This window comes from Chlorocebus sabaeus, chromosome 7 (genome assembly GCF_047675955.1).
Source record: "Chlorocebus sabaeus isolate Y175 chromosome 7, mChlSab1.0.hap1, whole genome shotgun sequence".
NCBI lineage: Eukaryota > Metazoa > Chordata > Mammalia > Primates > Cercopithecidae > Chlorocebus > Chlorocebus sabaeus.
The window spans coordinates 132,682,491-132,704,507 of NC_132910.1; the positions used below are offsets into that span (position 1 = coordinate 132,682,491).

Consider the following 22,017-nt stretch of genomic DNA (forward strand, 5'->3'; position numbering starts at 1 on the left):
TGTGTATTCTGCAACCATTGGATGAAATGTTCTGTAAATATCTGTTAGGTCCATTTAGTCTATAGTGCAGATTAAGCACTGTGTTAGTCGATTCTCACATTGCTGTAAAGAAATACCTGAGACTCGGCAATTTATAAGAAAAGCACTTTAATTGACTCACAATTCTGCAGGCTGTACAGGAAGCATACGTCTGGCATCAGCTTCTGGGGAGGCCTCAGGAAGCTTACAATCATGGCAGCAGGCGAAGCAGGAGTTTGCACATCACATGGCAAAAGCGGGATCAAGAGAACAAGCAGGGGAGGAACTAAACCATTCATGACATCATAGGGTTCTCATGAATGGTTTAACACTTCCCCCTCTTGCTCCATGAACCATTCACCTCTCACCAGGCCCCCACCTCCAACACTGGGAATTCCATTTCAATGTGAGATTTGGGCAAGGACACACATCCAAACTATATCAAGTCCAATGTTTCCTTTTTGATTTTCTGTTTGGAACATCTGTCAATGCTGAAAGTGGAGTATTGAAGTCTCCAGCTATTATTGTATTTGGGGCCTCTCTTTAGCTCTATCAATATTTGCTTTAGGTATCTGGGTCCTCCAATGTGCATATGTATTTAAAATTGTTATATTCTCTTGCTGAATTGACTCCTTTATCATTATATAGTGATTGTCGTCTTATACCTTTTTGTCTTGAAATCTATTTTGTCTGATATAAGGGTAGTTGAATCTTGATATAACTGATTTATAAAACAAATGGTTGCTTTATTAATATGACTAGGAGATGCACATGAAACATTGTAAAAGTCTTTGTATTATCCTTATATTCATACAAAGAATTGTACAAATAAATTGAAATTGAATATGCTTGTTAGTATCAAACTAACAAAGCCTTCAAATATGAGTAGTTGAAAATTAGTTGGATCATTCACAATATCCAACAACTGCTAACATTCTTTCTATTGAATAAATATTCAGGTTGGAGGGACTTAGTTAACACATTTCACATATAACTGAAGTCTTCATTTTTTGGCAGAAAACACCTTACACATGCATCTCTCTCCTTTTTTTTTTCCTTTTTTGGTCTGTTGTCATATGTTCAATCAATGCATCTTTGCTGTTGTTGTTGCACTTTAAGTTACAGAATACATGTGCAGGATGTGTAGGTTTGTTACATAGGTAAATATGTGCCATGGTGGTTTCCTGCACCTATCAACTCATTACCTAGGTATTTAGCCCAGCATGCATTGGCTAATGCTCTCCCTCCTCTCACCCCACCACATGAGAGGCCCCAGTGTGTATTGTTCCCCTCCCTGTGTTCATGTGTTCTCATTGTTCAGCTCCCACTTATAAGTGAGAACATACAGTGTTTGATTTTCTGTCCCTGCATTAGTTTGCTGAGGATAATGGCTTACAGCTCCACCCATGTCCCTGCAAAGGACATGATGTTTTTCCTTTTCATGACTCCATAGTATTCCATGGTGTGTATGTACAACATTTTCTTTGTCCAGTCTATCATTGATGGACATTTGGGTTCATTCCATGTTTTTGCTATTGGGAATAGTGCTGCAATAAACATATGCGTGCATGTGTCTTTATAATAGAATGATTTATGTTTCTTTAAGTATATACCCAGTAATGGGATTGTTAGGTCAAGTGGTATTTCTGGTTCTAGGTCTTTGAGGAACAGCCACACTGTCTTCCACAATAGTTGAACTAATTTACATTCCCACCAACAGTGTAAAAGCATTTCTATTTCTCCACAGCCTCAACAGCATTGTCATTTCTTGACTTTTTAACAATTGTCATTCCGACTAGTGTGAGATGGTATCTCACTGTGGTTTTGATATGCATTACTCTTATCATCAGTGATGTTCAGCTTTTTTCCGTATGTTTGTTGAGTGCATAAATATGTGTTCTTTTGAGAATTGTCTGTTTATGTCCTTTGCCCATGTTTTAATGGAGTTGTTTGGTTTTTCTTGTAAATTTGTTTAAATTCCTTGTAAATTCTGAGAATTAGACCTTTGTCAGATGGATATTGCAAAAATTTTCTCCCACTCTAGGTTTTCTGTTTGCTCTGATGATAGTTTCTTTTGCTGTGCAGAAGCTCTTTAGTTTAATTACATCATATTTGTCAATTTTTGCTTTTGTTGCGGTTGCCTTTACATTTACGTCATGAAATCTTTGCCTATGCCTATGTCCTGAATGGTGTTTCCTAGATTTGCTTCTAGAATTTTTATGGTTTGAGGTTTTACATTTAAGTCTTTAATCCATCTTGAGTTAATTTTTCTATAAGGTGTAAGGAAGGGTCCAGTTTTGATTTTCTGCATAAGGCTAGGCAGTTCTCTCAGCACCACTTATTAAATGGGAAATCCTTTCTCCATTACTTGTTTTTATCAGGTTTGTTGAAAATCAGATGATTGTAGACATGTGGCCTTATTTCTGAGTTCTCTTTTCTGTTCTTTTGGTCTATGTGTCTGTTTTCGTACCAGTACCATGCTATTTTGGTTACTGTAGCCTTGTAGTATAGCTTGAAGTCAGGTGCATGATGACTCCAGCTTTGTTCTTTTTGCTTAAGATTGTCTTGGCTATATGGGGTCTTTTTTGTTACACATGAATTTTAAAGTAGTTTTTCTAATTCTGTGAAGAATGTCAATGGTAGTTTGATTGGAATAGTATTGAATCTATAAATTACTTTGGGCAGTATGACCATTTTCATGATATGGGTTCTTCCTATCCCTGAGGATGCAGTGTTTTTCCACTTGTTTGTGTCCTCTCTGATTTCCTTGAGCAGTGGTTTGTAGTTCTCCTTGAAGAGGTCCTTCACCTCCTTTGTTAGCTGTAGGTATTTTATTCTCTTTGTAGCAATTGTGAATAGGAGTTCATTTATGATTTGGCTCTCTGCTTGTGTATCATTGGTGTATAGAAATGCTTGTGATTTTTGCATATTGTTTTGTATCCTGAGACTGCTGAAGTTGCATATCAGTTTAAGAAGCCTTTGGTCTGAGACGATGGGGTTTTCTAGATATAGGATGATGTCATCTGCAAACAGACACAGTTTGATTTCCTCTCTTCCTATTTGAATACCCTCTATTTTTTCTCTTGCCTGATTGCCCTAGCCAGAACTTCCAATACAATGCTGAATAGGAGTGGTGAGAGAGGGCATCCTTGTCTTGTGCAAGTTTTCACGTGGAATGCTTCCAGTTTTTGCCCATTCAGTATTATATTGGCTGTGGATTTGTCATAAATGGCTCTTGCTCTTTTGAGGTATGTTACTTCAATACCCAGTTTATTGAGTTTTTAATATGAAGGGATATTGAATTTCATCAAAGGCTTTTTCTGCATCTATTGAAATAATCATGTGGTTTTTGTCTTTAGTTCTGTTTATGTGATTAATTACATGTATTGCTTTGCATATGTTGAACCATCCTTTCATCTGGGGATGAAGGTGACTTGATCATGGTGGATAAGCCTTTTGATGTGCTGCTGGATTTGGTTTGCCAGTATTTTATTAAGGACTTTTGCATCAATGTTCATCAGGGATATTGGCCTGAAGTTTTTGTTGTTCTTGATGTATTTCTGTCAGGTTTTGGTATCAGAATGATGCTGGCTTCATAAAATCCATTAGGAAGGAGTCTCTCTTTTTTAATTGTTTGGAATAGCTTTAGAAGAAATGGTACCAGCTCCTCTTTGTACCCCTGGTAGAATTCAGTTATAAATCCATCTGGTCCCAACTTTTTATGGTTAATAGACTTTTATTACTGCCTCAATTTGATAACTTGTTATTTGTCTATTCAGGGATTCAACTTCTCCCTGATTCAGTCTTGGAATGTGTATGTGTCCATGAATTTGTCCCTTTCTTCTAGATTTTCTAGTTTATTTGCATAGAGATGTTTATAGTATTCTCTGATGGTTGTTTGTATTTCTGTGGGCTCAGTGATGATATCCTCCTTTATCATTTTTTATTGTGTCTGAGTCTTCACTCTTTTCTTCTTTATTAGTCTAGCTAGAGGTCTATCTATTTTATTGATTTTTTCAGAAAAAAAAAAACAGGTCCTGGATTTGTTGATTTTTGAAGGGTTTTTGTGTGTGTGTGTGTCTCTGTCTCCCACAGTTCCACTCTGATTTTGGTTATTTCTTGTCTTCTGCTAGCTTTGGAGTTTGTTTGTTCTTGGTTCTCTAGTTCTTCTAGTTTTGATGTTAGGATATTGATTTAAGATCTTTCTAGATTTTTGATGTGGACATTTAGTGCTATAAATTTCCCTCTTAATACTGCTTTAGCTGCATCCCAGAGATTCTAGTATATTGTCTCTTTGTTCTCATTGGTTTCAAAACACTTCTTGACTTCTGCTTTAATTTTTCTATTTACCCAGGAGCCATTCAGGAGCAAGTTGTTCAGTTTCCATGTAGTTGTGTGGTTTTGAGTGAGTTTCTTAATCTTGAATTCTAATTTGATTGTGCTGTGATCTGAGACACTGTTATGATTTCAGCTCTTCTGCATTTGCTGAGGAATGTTTTATATCCAATTATGTGATCAATTTTAGGGTGTCATGTGGCACTGAGAATAATGTATATTTTGTTGGTTTGGGGAAGAGAGTTCTGTAGATATCTATCAGGTCCACTTGATCCAGAGCTGAGTTCAAGTCCTGAATATCTTTGTTAATTTTCTGTCTCAATGATCTGTCTAATATTGACAGTGAGGGGCTAAAGTCTCCCACTATTATTGTGTAGGAGTCTATGTCTCTTTATAGGTCTCTAAGAACCTGTTTTATGAATCTGGGTGCTTTTGTATTGGGTGCATATATATTTAGGATAGTTAGCTCTTCTTGTTGCATTGAACATTTTACCATTATGTAATACGTTCTTTGTCTTTTTTGATCTTTGTTGGTTTAAAGCCCATTTGGTGAAAGACTAGGATTGCAACCCCTACATTTTTCTGCTTTCCATTTGCTTAGTAAATTTTCCTCCATCCCTTTATTTTGAGCCTATATGTGTCTTTGCCTGTGAGATGGATGTATTAGTCTGTTCTCACACTGCTAATAAAGACACACCCAAGACTGGGTAATTTAAAGAGGTCAAATGTACTCACAGTTGCACATGCCTGAGGAGGCCTCACAAGTGGTGGAAGGCAAAGGAGAAGCCAAGGCATATCATACATGGTGGCAAGGCAATCGTACGAGGGAATTTCCGTTTATAAAACCATCAGATCTCTTGAGACTTATTCACTATGACAAGAAGAGCATGGGGAAGCCACCCCCATGATTCAATTATCTCTATCTGGCCCCACCCTTGACATATGGGGATTATTGCAATTTAAGGTGAGATTTGGGGGGGGACACAGCCAAACCATCTCAATAGGTCTCTTGACTACAGCACACTAATGGGTCTTGGCTCTATCCAGCTTGCCATTCTGTGTCTTTTACTTGGGGCATTCAGCCCATTTGCATTTAAGGTTAATATTTTTATGTGTGAATTTGATCCTGTCATCATAATGCTAGCTGGCTATTTTGCAGACTTTTGATGTAGTTGCTTCATAGTGTGTCATTGGTCTGTGTACTTCAGTGTATTTTTGTAGTGGCTGGTAACAGTTTTTCCTTTCCATATTTAGTGCTTCCTTCAGGAGCTCTTGTAAGGCAGGCCTGATGGTAATGAATTCCCTCAGCATTTTGGTTGTCTGGAAAAGTTTTATTTCTTCTTTGTTTATGAAGCTTAGTTTGGCCAGACATGAAATTTTGGGTTGGAAATTATTTTATTTAAGAATGTTGAATATTGGTCCCCAATCTCTTCCAACTTGCAGGCTTTCTGCTGAAAGGTCCACTGTTAGTCTGATGGCCTTTCCTTTGTAGGTGACCTGGACTTTCTTTCCAGCTCCCCTTAACATTTTTTCCTTCATTTCAATCTTGGAGAATCTGAGGATTATGTGTCTTAGGGTTGATCTTCTCATGGAGTATCTTATTGGGATTCTCTGGATTTCCTGAATTGAATGTTGGCCTGTCTTGTTAGGCTGGGGACATTCTCCTGGGGGATATCCTGAAGTGTGTTTTAACTTGGTTCCATTCTTCCCATCTCTTTCAGGTACCCCAATCAGTTGTAGGTGCAGTCTTTTTACAAAGTCTCATGGTTCTTGATTGGGGGGTTTTATTCGTTCCTTTTCCAAATGCACCTCTTAAAATTGTGAGATATTCTAAATAGTCATTTTGTAAGGTCTCAAATCCCACCATACCTGAAGGTTTGTTTCTATCAGAAATAATTCAAAGTTTGATTTGTTATTTAAATGATCTTTGTCTTACATGTTGAGTCCAAAGTTTAAATTTCATCACTGCTGCTTGACATGCCAGTGAAAGCATGGCAACACAGTTTAAATCAGCAACTTGAGCTTGTTATTAAAAATACCACCAGGATAAACAAATTGGGTCAGCGAAGTTGAGAAGTATTTAAGTAATGTTATTGTAATCAGTAATCAGTAAAATTAATAGCATTTTTTTGTCTCACTTGACATTTTAATTGCAGCATTTATCTTCAGGACAAGCAACAAACTTTAGTTTTTGAAACATTAGAATTTATGAAAACATGAATTTTGGAACTCACTACCAATAGAATAAATAAAACTCTAAAAATTCTGCCTGTTTGACATGCATATGACATTATCTATTGGCTAGTGTCATTAATCTCACTTCCTAAATTTCACTTGAGTCTTTTTAACATGGGGGTTTTAGATGCCCACAGGCAACTGTTGTATCAGCAGTTCTCTTGCTTCTGCTATGGCTGTTGAAATAGTTCCCACTGACCCTTCTGTCCTTTTTCAATCACTTTTCCAAACTGCAGTCAGGGTAATATGCTCAAAACACAAACATGATGACGATATCTCCTGCTTAAATCCCTCCAAAGGTTTCCATTGTTCTCAGGATGAAAATCAAAATCCTAATATGCCCCACCACACACTGCTTAGTTCAGTCCCTTTGACACCCAACCTCTTGCTACACCACCAAGTCAATGGCTCTGAGCCCCAAAACTGACCTTCTCTCACCTCCTCAAACTCGCCATTCTCCCTTCTATCATGGGGTCTTGTGCAGGCTCTCCCCTTCTTCTGGAAGATTCTCCATCCCAGCATCTCACTCTTGCTCCATCCAACCGAGATAAATCCCAACTTCCAGATCTGTTAGAAATGGCACTTCCTCAAGGAGCCTTCACTGGGTCCCTTGGTCCTCTGTGCTGTGGTCCTACAGCACGTATCGTTGTTGTATGTGTACAACTGCATCTGTGTGAGATAATCTGATTTTTCTTTTTTTCCGAGACGGAGTCTTGCTCTATCACCCAGGCTGGAGTGCAATGTATGATCTCTGCTCACTGCAACCTCTGCCTCCCAGGTTCAAGTGATTCTTCTACCTCAGTCTCCCGAGTAGCTGGGGTTACAGTCACCCGCCACCATGCCTGGCTAATTTTTGTATTTTTAGTAAAGATGAGGTTTCACTATGTTAGCCAGGCTGGTCTGGAACTCCTGACCTCAGGTAATCCACCCACCTTGGCCTTCCAAAGTGCTGGGATTACAGGCGTGAATCACCGTGCCTGGCCAATAATCTAATGTCTGTCTCACTACATGAGGGCAAAGGCTATGCCTGGCTTTAGATCCCCCAAACCTAAAATGACATGTAATATGCACACAATAATATTTGCTGAACATGAAGAAATGAAGAAATAATTGCAAACACTTTTCAAAGAATCTGGCATTTCAATTATCTAGTGTTATCTCTGCAGCATGCAAAGACCACTTGCACACATTTTGGAAACACTTTTTATAGGAACCACTACTCTTGCTTTCTTCATGTGTTAGTCTAGTGTTAAAATGGCAAGTGAGACCCAAAAAAAAGTTATTAATTTTGCTGATTAAAAAAAGTACTTAAGTACTTCTCAGCCACAAGTTTATTAAACCAATTTATCTTGCTGATATTTTTTATGACAAGCTCAATTTACTGTTTGAAATTGTTTTGACAGTTAACAGATCTCAGTGTATTTTTGCCAGCTTACTTCATGGTGTGTTGAAAACTGCCCTAATCTCTTAAACTTTGTCTTCCTCTTGTGTGTTATATACTTTTTATAAAGTATGAATCTTCCTTGTATTCATTTATACTAACAGGATGAAAAAAATAAAAATAATGGAATTCTATACAGGTGTATTCTCATTCTGTTAAACTGTAAATAATTCATACTCTCTCCACCTTCAAACTCCTTTTTTTTTTTTTTTTTTTTTTTGACATGGAGTCTCACTCTGTTGCCCAGTCTGGAGTGCAGTGGTGCAATCTCAGCCCACTGCAACATCCATCTCCTGGGTTCAAGCAATTCTCCTGCCTCAGGCTCCTGAGTAGCTGGAACTTATAGACACGTGCCACCACGAACAGCTAATTTCTGTATTTTTAGTAGAGACAGGTTTCACCAGGTTGGCCGGGCTGGTCTCAAACCCCTGACCTCAAGTGATCCACCGGCTTCGGCCTCCCAAAGTGCTGGGATTACAGGCGTGACCCACTGCACCCGGCCAAACTTCTTTATCAAATATATTGTAAGTACAGTTTTAGATTCTTTGGATCATATCACCAAACTTCTATATCAAATGTATTTTCCTAGTAGATAGTTGTTCAATATCAGCAGAATAAAGTTTAATCATTTTTCTGCAGGAGTGAGCTACCACCTCAAGAGCAAGGCAGCAACTTTCTTTGAATTATGTTATTTGTCTGTTTGTATTGGCACATTTAACTGTTGTTTCCATACATTTTTTCCTATGGTGTTTAGCTAGTGAATTTACACAGGAAGAACCCGCATCTTGCTGTGATGCTCACTGTGATTTGTTTGAAGGTAAAATTGAAACGTGGTGAGGAGCATAGGACATACTCATACATAAAGACACTGAGGATTTAAGAAAATTTCTTATTTTTATTTTTAGAGACAGGGTCTCTCCTTGTCACCCAGGCTGGAATGCAGTGGTGCCATCATAGCTCACTGCAGCCTCCAACTCTTAGATTCATGCCATCCTCCCACTTTAGCCTCCCAAGCAGCTGGGATTACAGGTGTGTGCCACTGTGCCTGGGCCAAATTTTAACTACCTTAATGATAAAACAAAGAAACAAACAAACAAACACCTCTCATTTACTTTTTCTACTTTGCGTGATTTTGTTCAAGTATTTTTAACACATAACACATTTGTTCCATCCTGTATTGTTCATCTCCAGATAGTCTATGCTAATTGAGAAGTGAGTTGACTCTAGAAGAATATGACTAGCTTCATTCTGAGTCCAATCTCAAAGATCCATTGGCAAAGATTCATTGATAACTTCTTCTTACCAATCAAAATTCTGTTCCTGGTCTAAAAAGCAATGATTTCCGCTAACTCGGGCAAAATTATTTCGTCTTTATTTATAAATATTATTAACTATAATTTAGGATTTCAAATCATTATTAAATGTACTAGTATTCTTTTAAAGGCTTTACAAATGTTAACTCATTTTATCCACATAACAAACCCATGAGAAGGTATTTTCTGCCCATTTTAAAGTGGCAGTAATTAAGAATAGACCATTTCGGTGTCTTGCTCAAGGTTATACTGACCCAGCTGTTCTGTGGCAGAGTTAGAGTCTGTTCACAGGCAGTCTGGTTGTAGTTCCTGCACGTAAAGCATCTGGTACTTCACTAAGCCTATGACATCCCTGCTATAGCAGGGCCCACACTGCAACAATTACATGTGGCAAGATCTGCACAGACTTGAGTGCAAGACCAATGCAGAGCTATAGACTTCTTGAATATTTGCAAGAAACTAAGATACGTATTTTATTTTATTATGATTATTCTTTGAGACGGAGTTTTGGTCTTGTTGCCCAAGCTTGAATGCAATGGCGCAATCTTGACTCACCGCAACCTCCACCTCTCGGGTACAAGTGATTCTCCTGCCTCAGCCTCCTGGGTAGCTGGGATTATAGGTGCCCATCACCACGCCTGGCTAATTTTGTATTTTCAGTAGAGATGAGGTTTCTCTATGTTGGCCAGGCTAGTCTCAAACTCCTGACCTTAAGTGATTCACCCACCTTAGCCTTCCAAAGTGCTGGGATTACAGGAGTGAGCTGATGCGCCTGGCTGTAAAATAATGTATTTTAAAAGATGAAATTCAAATCCAACTTTCTAGAAAAGCCCTAGAACACTTGGGTTTTCAAGAGCCATCTGAGGTCCGGAGCTAAAGTGTTCACTCCACCACTCACTTTATTTCCAGGGCATGGTGGCTCAAATGCCTCAAGATGTTTAAATCCTGTTTTCTTGGTTGAAAGACTTAAATTTTTTCTTTCAGTAGAGGAATACTGATCTATGGACATGGATTGCCACGTACCTGAGTTAAATCACTTTTCCCTGCTGAGGAAACCATTTCCAATGTCAGGATGCCTCATCTGTTCTCCCACTACCCCTTGATGTTTTGTAGAAAACCCCCTTCATCGGGTTCATCACTAGCAGTTGTGTGCTGTGCCATGGCAGCACTGGTGCAAAAAGTGTGCTTAGGTACACGGCAGTCAGTCTGATGTAGTGGGAAGGTTTTTAAATAAATAAAAACACCGATGACATATATGCAGTAAGCTATTTCAGGTTCCCACTGTGTGAAAAAATCAGATGAATTAATGCAAAAGAGAAGACAAACATGAATGATACTATAACATATGTGCAGTGATAGATATGCACATGCACATACAGACATGACACATACACAGCACGAGATAGCCTGGAATAGACGATTGTCACTGACATGATTGTGAAGAAAAAAGCCCAGGAAGTAACCTCATTCCCTCCACTGATTCTTTATCTTAGAGCCACTTTCCTGTCCCTGTCTGGTACCTAGCACAATGCTTAAACGAATAAAAAGTGCTCAGCAAACATCGATTAAATAAATTAATAATTGAAGAAAGAGAAGGAGGAAGTTGGGAAGAGAGGGAGGGAGGGAGAAAAGGAAAGGAAAGGAGAGGAGAAAAGGAGGGGACGGAGGGGATGGGAGGGGAAATAAGGGGAGGGGAGGAGACAAGAGGGCAGGGGAGGCTGAGGTGAGGCAGGGAGGTGAGGTGATAGGAGGGCAAGGGAGGACAGGGGAGGGAAGGGAGGTGAGGCAGGGAGGTGAGGTGATAGGAGGGGAAAGGAGGACAGGGGAGGGAAGGGGAGGGGAGTAGAGAGGAGAAGAGAGGAGCGGAGAAGACAGGAGAGAAAAGGGAGAAGGAAGGGAGAAAGGGAGGGAGGAAAGGGCTTAATCGATCAATTGAACACACAGTCTGGTTTCCAAAGTCATCTATTTCTTTCCTCTTCCCATATCTTCTGTGCCTTCTTGACTTTCCAGTTTTTTGCAAAGCAAATTCCCACCTTGGGTTAGTTCTCAGTGAGTGGCTTACACAGAGTTTCTTGGGAACATCATGGAAACCTCCCAACAAGGTCTGGAATAAACCTATTCTATTCCATTTCCCTAGATTTCTATTGAATCTTTTGTGCTCATCTACTTATAACACCCAATCAGCCTCTCGGGTCCTTTTTCACACTTCTCAGTTTCCCAAGTCACCAATTTCATTCACGCCACCACACCCAGCCCAGCTTTCTGAGAGAAAAACTAGTTTTCTCCCAGTTTCCATTTTTCTGATAATCATATTGCGTATCTCTTAGTCAACAAGGTTCAAAACTAAAAGTAATTTCTTACTCCTTCTCTTTGCCTCTCCTAAATCCTCCATGGTTTTTTTTTTGTTTTTGTTTTTTTTTGTTTTGTTTTGTTTTTTTGTCTGTTTGTTTGCTTATTTGTTTGTGTGTTCTTGTGTTCATTTTTTGTTTCTTAATGTAAAGTGAGGATTAGGAAAAGAAGGGGGACAGAGAAAATGGGACTCACTGTTTGACACTGGAAACTACTCCAAAAGACTGAATTGCTAAAATGAGAAACTCAAGGCATTGATTTACTTTTGCTGTGACTGTGGTTTAAAATGACTGAGTGACATGCAAAAATAAGAAACTCCTGTATTTTTTTTCTTCAATATTTTACCAGAAACAAATGTTTGTAAGTTCACACTGTAATGAACCTAATCCTGGGCTCTAGGGACACAGTGTAACCTAAGATGTAATTAGAAGAAAGAGAAGAAAGACAGTCTATTCCAGGCTATCTTGTGCTGTGTGTGAGTCATATATGTATGTGTATGTGCGTGTCTATCCCTACACATATGTTATAGATCTTCAACGTAACCTTGATCTAATTCCTGTAACATGTCATTGGGATTTGCAACAGGGACAGGGATGGGAGGGCCTTTAAACAAGATGGAAAGGTGGCAGAGCTTAGGTAAATTCTTAAAGATTTCACTTTTTGTAATGATAAGTAACCATATAAATTTATTCATTTTAAACTACTGGAAAAAAAGCAAAAACTCTATATGGACACATAAAATAAAGCTCAGCTTAACACACTGCTTGGGTAGCCTACAAACATTGTTCCTATGGTTATTAATAATCTTTTCTGTATAATTATAACACATCAATGATAATCCCTTGTTATAATACAGCTGATAATTTTTAAAAAGTATTAGAACTAAAATTATTCATGTAAACCATCTTACCAAATTTTCTTCCAGTTTATGTGTTTTATTTACTTTATTCTAGATTTCCTGCTCTTCTAAGACAAAGTGATTTAGAATTTCTGTGCAAGCAAGAGAACTAAAGACCTCTTTAAAGAAGAGAAGGTAAGTCCCAGGAACCAAAATGTCTCTAGTCTTAGAGGCTTCTTCAAATATGCAGCTTGTTGGTCTTGACAAAATAAGTTAATTTCACAAAGCTACAGTTTACTTTGCCGTCCATTACTTATGCTATTCTCCTTCCTGAATTAGCTGTAGGTAAATGATTCCAAAAAGTATAATTAATCTGATTCTCATACTATTTCTACAGGCTTTTCTTTTTCTGGAAAATTAGATGAATGAGGACATTTGAAAGTAAAAAATCTCTGCATTTTGACTAGAGATAATTTTCTACCAGGATAGGATAGAATGATCACAATGGATTATAGAGTGTGTATGGTGTGGTGTGGGGTGTGTGTGTGCATGTACACACACGTGCTTTCACCAGTTTGGAAGTGATTTGTTGGAGAGTTATCTTGTTCTCAGGAAGTCTTAATCCTTTCTGATCAGCACTTACATGTCAACCTTAGAGAATTAAACTTGTACCTGGTTACGTTTTTTTCTCTCCTTGATATAGCTCATTGCGTTTTCTCAATGGTAACCATGGTCTAGTAATTTAAAGCCTTTGAACCTTATGAACAGATTCATTTAAAACCATATTCTGAGGGCTTTCCACAAAATGGAAAGTGTCTTCTACCAGGAAGCTACAAAAGAATTTACAAGAGAAAATCTGCTAAGTGTCCCGCTCAGGATGAGTGTATGGTAATATGCCTGGAAGATCCAGTGTCCTAGAGGAAGTCATTCACAAAGGGCCTGACTCTTTAGGCTTAATGGGTTGAACTCTGAATTTCTTTGCTTTCTCCTAATCGATGGTGTGTTTCTTATTTTAATACAAAATTTAGCAAAACGTTTTCATGAAGTAAAGGACTTTCTACATAAATTACAAAATAAATATAAAAATATGTAGGAATGTTAACATTTTTTATCAGAGAAATTGAGTTATATGAGCATATTTCTTTTTGATGCTATTCATTCAAAGACAATATATTAAAATTTTAAAATCATGTCAGAAGTTTAGAGGGCATGCATACATCTTAAGAGTCTATGACAATAACTGTGGTTTTGTCACTGATACTATTTTGTATTTTTGATATTATTTTGTTCAAGTTACTGTATCTGAATTTTCTATCCAAAACAAGTTATCGTGTGTGTGTATGTGTGTGTAGTGTGTGAAGTTGACACTAATTCAGTATTGCAAAAAGAGTTTTTTGCTATTCCATTTAAGAAGAGAAAAGATAAGATAGAAGGTCATCTTTTTTTTTTTTTAAGAATAAAATTGTGGTGTAATTTTGTGTAAAATAGCAGCAACTACTATTGTTTTATTTTAATATCCATATCAGGCACTGCGTTTTTACATTTCCCCTAAGGGCATCTCAGAGAAAGGGGATAAGAGAGAACTTTAATAAGCATTGCTGCATGCACACATACGCATTCTTACATGCCCAGTGAGTAATTAATCAAAATGAAAATAAAACTCTGGAATGAATAGCTAGCTATGTTATGTGCCATCTTCTGCATACAGGGAAGCTCTCTTCCCTTGATCTCAATTTAGGTAACAGTGAGACTTTTATGTTAAGCTAAAACAGTTAATGCAAAGTAGATTTTAATAATTTACTGTTGTGTATTTCTTCAGTTATTGTTCTTTTAAGATCCTCTGTAAGAATTTTTGCACTATATTTTGCACAACTGCCTGTAGAAACCAAGACCCTAGAAATGTGCATGCAATATACACATAACTGAGATAAGTGATGATTTATCTAAGTTGCTCTGCTGATATTTTCCTCAAATCTTCCTCCTGACTTCTCTTTTCATTCAAATGTAAATCACAACACAAGCATACACTGTGAAAAACCTATCTCTGTCTAGTTTTATAATGGACTTCAAATAAATTAAATTTTTAGGACAAATTATTATTGAAGTATCCAAGGAATTAGGTGCACAGTTCCTCTTATTACTAATGGGAGCCATGCACCTAATTTCAGGCACTCTGAGCTAAAATGTAATCACCTGTGTGTTTTCTGCTATAAAACTATAACTCAGTATTCAGTGCAAAAGCAATCCTTGGCTCTCCGAAGCCCATTGGAGATGAGATTCCTTCAGGTCTTCGGCATTTCACCTTAGAAAAGCGCTTCCTATGAAAGCCACTATAATAAAACATGCCATCCTCCCCTTGCCTTGTAAGTTCTCTCTCTTCAAATCCTTCTCTTGCCAGTTCGTGAATTCCACTCTTCCCATGCTGGGAGCTTCTCTAGGACAAGCCTAGAGAAGTTCATCTTTAACAGCTAATATAGAAACTTGAATGTTATAATGATCCTCTGAGATACATATTGAAGGATAAATTTTCTTATGTGATGGTATGGAGGAGGCTACTACCTTTAAAATACACATATAAGTATATATCTTGATGAAGAAACAAAAGTTACCATCCACATACCACCAAGCTCTTCCAAAAGCAAGGAGAACAACGACATGCTTTCTAACCTTGGGAAATCACAAAAAAAAAAAAAAAAAAAAAAAAGAAAAGAAAAGAAAAGAAAAGAAAAGAAAAGAAAAGAAAAGAAAAAACACACACCAACAAAAAGAAAAGAAAAACTTCAAAAGAATTTCTTCAAACTATATTATTTAGGAAGATTTCTTGAGTGTGCCTCTCCTGATTTAGAGCAGATCTAGTGGGTATACTCTTACTGCATACGTTTTAACTAATGCTTTCCAGTGTGATTATGAATACACTTTACATGTCCTAAGGTCACACAGATATTTTAACTAAGCCTAACAAATACTCAGAAACATGTCCCAGATGAAAATATGACAAAATAATGTTTTCCACAAATGGCACTGAGAATTAAAAGTCACACAATTCCCATGGCACGGAATCCTGCTCTTGTTTCCGAGAGGTGGTGAAGGCAATAGAAAACATGTAAAATGTTATGTGATCTGTTTTCAGAATGAAGAAAAGGAATATCATAAATACTTTGAAATCCCCAGATTAGCCAAGGCTATCATTTTTTGTCAGTAAGCTCCACCCTTTCCCATGCCTTCCTAAAATGGAACTCAAGATTGTAAATCCTTTGGCTTGAATAAAAATTCTTATTTCTTTTTCCCGACGTATTGACCAAAAGGGAAAGGGAAAGGGAAATCAGAGAGCCCACGTGATACTCAGGATGGTTAGTCCCTCCCTCCCTCAAAAGGGATGGGAAGCTGATACCTCACTATCTAGCGCATAATCAAAGAAGTGGATGAGATGAAAGAAATAGCATAAATTAACAATGTCCAAAAACATCGTAAGCCTCTCTGATGATTACAAGTAGCTCTGTGTTTGTTGTCTTGTAGAACAAAAATCAGAATGGCTGACTGAAGATTTGACTTTTTCATCTGGATGTTTCGGTGTTTTGCAAACACAGCATTTGGTGCAAGGGAAAAGTTAGAGTTTTAGATCTGTGGGACACGGTGATAATTTTTCACTCTGCTTCTCAGTCCTGCCCTTCGGAATGAGCAGGGCTGTCTCTGAGCCTGGGCATAGGGACTGTGGTTCAATGCCTCCATACTGTAACTTTGTGAAGTTTTCAGTCTGATTTCAGAGAATCCTGAGGAGGGTCTGTACCCAAGGAAGCATTCAGGCTGTTGAATGCTTTCATTGTGAATGTTTGGATCTGACTTCGTAGAAGGGAATTTCTAAGTATGATGTCCATGTCTGTATCCTCGACTCAATTTAAAAAAAAAAAAAAAAAAAGATTAAGAGGCTAAATAGATTTTCTTGCTAAAGTACATACCTATGAAAGAAAAGGAATAAAAGACCGACGTTTAGAAAAAATTCTCCTTTGTTAGGCCATTGCTTTTTTTAAAAGGTGAATTGAAGCTGAATCGTGATTTACTCTACATTGGGAGGTTACAGAGTGAGCAAAATGGACTTGTTGGGGCTGTCCCAAGGACAGTGAAAAAATGGAAGAAATAACTATTTAATGCAGAGAGGTTGTTGGCAAACTCACTTTGAAACATTTAAAAAGCACTGATCTGAAGTTTATTATTTCAATTTAGTCTGTGATCAGATATAAAGCATTAACCTCATAGACTTAAAATCTAGGCCAGGCACAGTGGCTCACCCCTGTGGTCCCAGCACGTTGGGAAGCATAGGTGGGACAATCACTTAAGCCCAGAAGTTTGAGACCATTCTGGGTAATATAGTGAAACCCCGTTTCTACCAAAAATTTTAAAAGTAGCCAGGTATGGTGGCACGTGCCTGTAGTCCCGGCTGCTTGGGAGGCCAGGATGGGAGGATCACTTGAGCCCAGGAGGTCGAGGCCACAGTGAGCCATCAACAGAAAACAGTCAGGACAGGAGCAAAGCAAGATAACCAGAGGCAAGGGGACAAAAGCTTCTGTTTATTAACTCAGGAATCACAGAAAGTATTTCCTAGGTTATTATACAGTTTTTTAAAATATGTGGTACCTTTTTGCTTTCAGTTTTCTAATCAGTAAAAATAAATATAATGCTACATGAGGTACCATTTTATATCATGAAGATAGCATGGGCCTTGGAACTAACTGAGTGAGATGCAGATTCTTATTCTATCACTTTCTAATTCTTACAAATTGGAAATATCAGTTATTTTTCTATATCTCAGTTTCTTAATCTGTACAATAGAAATAATATACCTCCCTACTATTGTTTTATGAAGACAAAATTTGATCAATGTACTAAGGTATCTGTAAACTAATGCTCAACAAATTGTGCTTTGTAAAAGTACCTTTAGGCCAAGATGGTAATCCCAGCACTTTGGGAGGCTGAGGCAGGAGGATCACTTGAGGTCAGGAGTCTGAGACCAGCCTGGGCAATATAGCAAGACCCCAGCTGTACAAACACTAAATAAGAATAATAATAATAATAACCAGGTGTGGGGGCATGCTCCTATATCCCTAGCTACTCGAGAGGCTGAGGCAGGATGATCACTTGAGTCCTGGAGGTCAAGACTGCAGTGAGCCACGATCCTGCCACTGCACTCCAGCCCAGGTGACAAAACGAGACCCTGTGTCTATAAATAAATAAATGAAGATACCTTTGTGTGTAACACAATAATTTGTGCCTATGACTATTATTTGAGATAATGATTTCACAAGAGCACCATGTCTTGCAATCCGAAGACTTTTGGGGTAGTGTGCAGATAATCGCCGATGTTCTTATATTCTCCCATATTTTATTGACTGAGAAAGGATGAAATTCCACACTTTGTGAGTGGAAGAAAGAAAGAAAACAGGCAATGCCAAGAATTTTTCTTTTTTGATGAAGCAGCCACAATTCCAGCATGCCAGATCCTACCTCTCTGATCACACCACAATAAGATTTAGGGAGGTGCAATGAATGTTGAGAGCTTTACCTCTAGGAAATGTAGCCAATTGCCAGTTTTCTCTTGAAGTTATCTTTCTTGTTAGGTTCTGACTAGAAAGTTCTGCTTCAGGAAAGATTACCAGAGGTAAATATGCCTGACCAATAGGAGGGTTAGAAGGGATGGTCATGTCTAGCTTCAGAGAACTCCACTACTAAAAGGACTGTGCTAATTCCACTTGCTGACACTAGCAGAAAACATGGCAAGTATATAGGAAAAGCATGTGTGTTAAATGCATGAATAGGCTGGGTGCGGTGGCTCACGCCTGTAATCCCAGCACTTTGGGAGGCTGAGGTAGGTGGATCACGAGGTCAGGAGGTCAAGACCATCCTGGCCAACATGGTGAAACCCTGTCTCTACTAAAATACAAAAAATTAGCTGGGCATGGTGGTGTGCACCTGTAGTCCCAGCTACTCAGGAGGCTGAGGCAGGGGAATTGCTTGAACCTGAGAGATGGAGATTGCAGTGAGCCAAGTGAGCCAAGATTGCACCACTGCACTCCAGCCTGGTGACAGAATGAGACTCCATCTCAAAAAAAAAAAAAGAAAAAAAAAAGAAAAAAGAAACAAAAGCATGAATAAATGAACCATTTTCCTGGGAAATAATATAGTAGGCAGCATCTATTCTAGGAGCACAGAGATGGCTTTGAATAACCAAGACTGATATTCTTAACGTTGTGTAGAGGCAGCAACTCAGAATTCTCTGACCTTGACTCTTGGGTTTCAGCATCGTATAAGTGCATCGTACCCCATTCATCTGCTATGTATATCTCTAAACTGAGCCCTATCAGACTATAGGTGCTTTCAGATCTTTTGATTGAAATCCTTTCCAATTACGACATGATTTATGAGATACGGTTTTCCACAGCTGATTTATCTCTTGCTTTGTGAGCCTGACTATATAAAAAATGTCACACCAAATGAGCTCAGTGATCCATGCAGCCCAGTCTATTCCCCGCAGTGGCCCCGAGGAATATTCTATGGGAGTTTGTGGTTGCCATGCAGATATTACCCAAATAAACCTCTTTAAAACCCTGATAATTCACTAATAATCTCTTATAATAATTCTCACATAAGAATTCATTTAATCAATGTGAAATAAGCTCAAAGTAAATTTTCATAGCTTCCCCCACAATTTTAACAAAGTTCCTTATTGTACAAATTTAGATATTCCAGAGTTCAAACGATGATGGATACTAAACTATGATAAAATATGATTAGCCAGAAAATAATTGTTCTGCTAACGAGTATATTTATTTAGTAAGCATTACAAGTATATGTGAATATCAAAGTAAAATATGGATTTCATAGATGACTATCTACTTCCATTTTTTTCTTTCTCATTTTCCTAAGAATAACACCTCCTCAGTTCACAGATTTTACATTTACTTAATCCAAACATATAGATATTACCAATCATGCTTTTTGTTGATTTATGACATCTGAACAAGACTAATTGTGATAAATTGTTCAATTACAGCAAATTTTTAGAAGAGTTAGATGTGTAAAAAAAAAAAACTCAATTTGTAAACATAACAAAACAAGGTTGAATTCACAAAGGTGACTTCAATCGAATACCATGTTCAGGGTAAAGGATATGTTTTTGTACCTCTATAAAAGAAACTTTTTCCTTTTACATATATACCATTCAAGTGCCAAAAAAGAAAAATCCCTCTCAGACACTGTTTATTGAAAGAAATTTCATGAGAGCCAATCTCACTTTTCCAGCAGAGCAGCAACCTACCTTTCTAAAAGGGGAGCAGATGATGCTTTTGAAAATACTGCCTGCATGTTGCAACACATTTATTTAAAAATACGGTGTCTATTATGCCTGAACACTTCAAGTAAAACCTCATTGTAAATGGTGTTATCACCAGGAATGGTAAGTTGTTTTCATGCAAGAAGTTCAAAATCTGCTCTGATGTGGTCAATTAGAGGAGTTTTCTATAACTCCTTAGGACCAACGAAGGGTACATTTTGTTGTGATGTTTTTAATAGTTGCGTTCTCGTATCCTTCTGACCCACATAGCATGGGGGAGTCAGGCAGCAGCTGGTACTTCTCAGAGTCACTCAAGGAGACTGGCAATTTGTGTGCTGGCTTCTGTGTGCGTCTGTTTCCATGTCCAGCTGTAGATCTACCTATCACCCTTTTTCTCTGTTCAATTACTTACCACTGACACACTTCGGGAACAAAAGTTCTTTGGTGCGAGCATGATCTTAGGGTAGATTTATATAAAGTGCAATAGGCCTTTATCCGAAGAATGAGGTGTGCAAAGAAAACCCTCAATCAGAACTCCCTCTTCTGTATCAGATTTTGACCTTAAGACCTACCTTAGTGTAGCTTGTAGCCAGTTTGAAGAGTTGCTTTCCTCTACCCTGGAAAGGGACAGTGGGAGGTGGGCGGGGAAAGCACTTCAGCTATTCTGCTCTTCAGAGTGGTCAGCAACCTAGTGTCGCTTGGAATTGCCTCCTGGGTCCTGTACCCCCATTCAAACACCACCCATTGGATTCAGCGGGAAGTTCAGCGTGCAAAGCACTGAAGCATGCTGTTTCTCACTGACATGAGCCGTATCCCTGCTCTTGATGGATTTTTAAAATCACAATTACATTCAATGCCAAATCTCAAAATCAAGGTAAAGTGGCACTCAAAGAGAGATCTGATTACCGTTTAAGAGGAAAAGGAAAAGTCTAAGAAGGATTGGAGTGCCAGTCACAGATCTCGGCATCGGCGACAGCTTAAATAGTGTTTATTTATTTTACCATGAGTGAGATCTGTGGCTATAGGCAAATATCTCTTGGGGAGTATCATGTATAAATCAAGGAACAATGAAGAACTTGGTACTGATCCCTTCAGACTGAAAACATTAAAACTCAGGCATTGGCCTGTGGCTGAGAAAATTGACTTAGAAGAGAAATTCAGTCCTTAAAGGCAAGGGCATTTTTTAAAAATATGGGTTTTTTTAAAATTAAAAAAAATTTTTTGAGGCAGAGTCTCACTCTGTCTCCCAGGCTGGAGTGTGCAGTAGTGTAATCTCGGCTCCCTGCAAGCTTTGCCTCTCACGTTCAAGCAATTCTCCTACCTCAGCCTCCTGAGTAGCTGGGATTACAGGCACCTGCCACCATACCCAGCTAATTTTTGTATTTTTAGTAAAGACGGGGTTTTGCCATGTTGGCCAGGCTGGTCTCAAACTCCTGACCACAAGTGATCCGCCCACCTCGGCCTCCCAAGTTGTTGGGATTACAGGTGTGAGCCACCACACCTGGCCTGAAAATATGTATTTATTTAATTTGTGTGTATCCCTTGGAGGAATACAAAAGATGAATCAAACATTTATCGGACCCACAAAGAGTTCTCAGATTGTTCAGGGAAGTAAGTCATAAACAAAACACATCAAATACAGTGATTCATGATATAGCAGAGGCCCAGTGACGGGCTGTGAAAATGAAGAGGAGGAAAGAGACTAGTGCAGGATTTCTGAAAGAAAATTCTATTGTGGCTGACCGCGGTGGCTCACACCTATAATCCCAGCACTTTGGGAGGCCAAGGCGGATGGATTGCTTGAGGTCAATAGTTCAAGACCAGCCTGGACAACGTGACAAAACTCCATCTCTACTAAAAATACAAAAATTAGCCAGGCATGGCGGGGCACACCTGTAATCCCAGCTACTCAGAATGCTGAGGTGGGAGAACCTCTTGAGTCCTAGAGACAAAGGTTGCAGTAAGCCAAGACTGCACCACTGCACTCCAGCCTGGGTGGCCGAGCAGGACTCCATCTGAAAAAAGCAAAACAAAACAAAAAAGAATGCAACCTTAATTTTTTAAAAAAATTATATTGTTTAAACCAGATGGCACAGGAATATTCAAATGGCCTCCAGAGATCGCCTCAGACACTGGAGATCACAGTGGTCGGCACAGGAATGTA

The 22,017-nt window shown here is 38.5% G+C and overlaps 1 protein-coding gene across 1 annotated transcript in view; it reads left to right on the plus strand.

The window, feature by feature from the left end:
• TENM3 (teneurin transmembrane protein 3) overlaps positions 1 to 22,017 on the plus strand; it is a 1,046,942-nt gene that overhangs the window by 284,028 nt on the left and 740,897 nt on the right. The window contains exon 3 of the mRNA XM_008000348.3: positions 12,645 to 12,724. The gene's annotated coding sequence lies outside the window, so the exon portion shown is untranslated. The remainder of the gene's footprint in view (positions 1 to 12,644; positions 12,725 to 22,017) is intronic.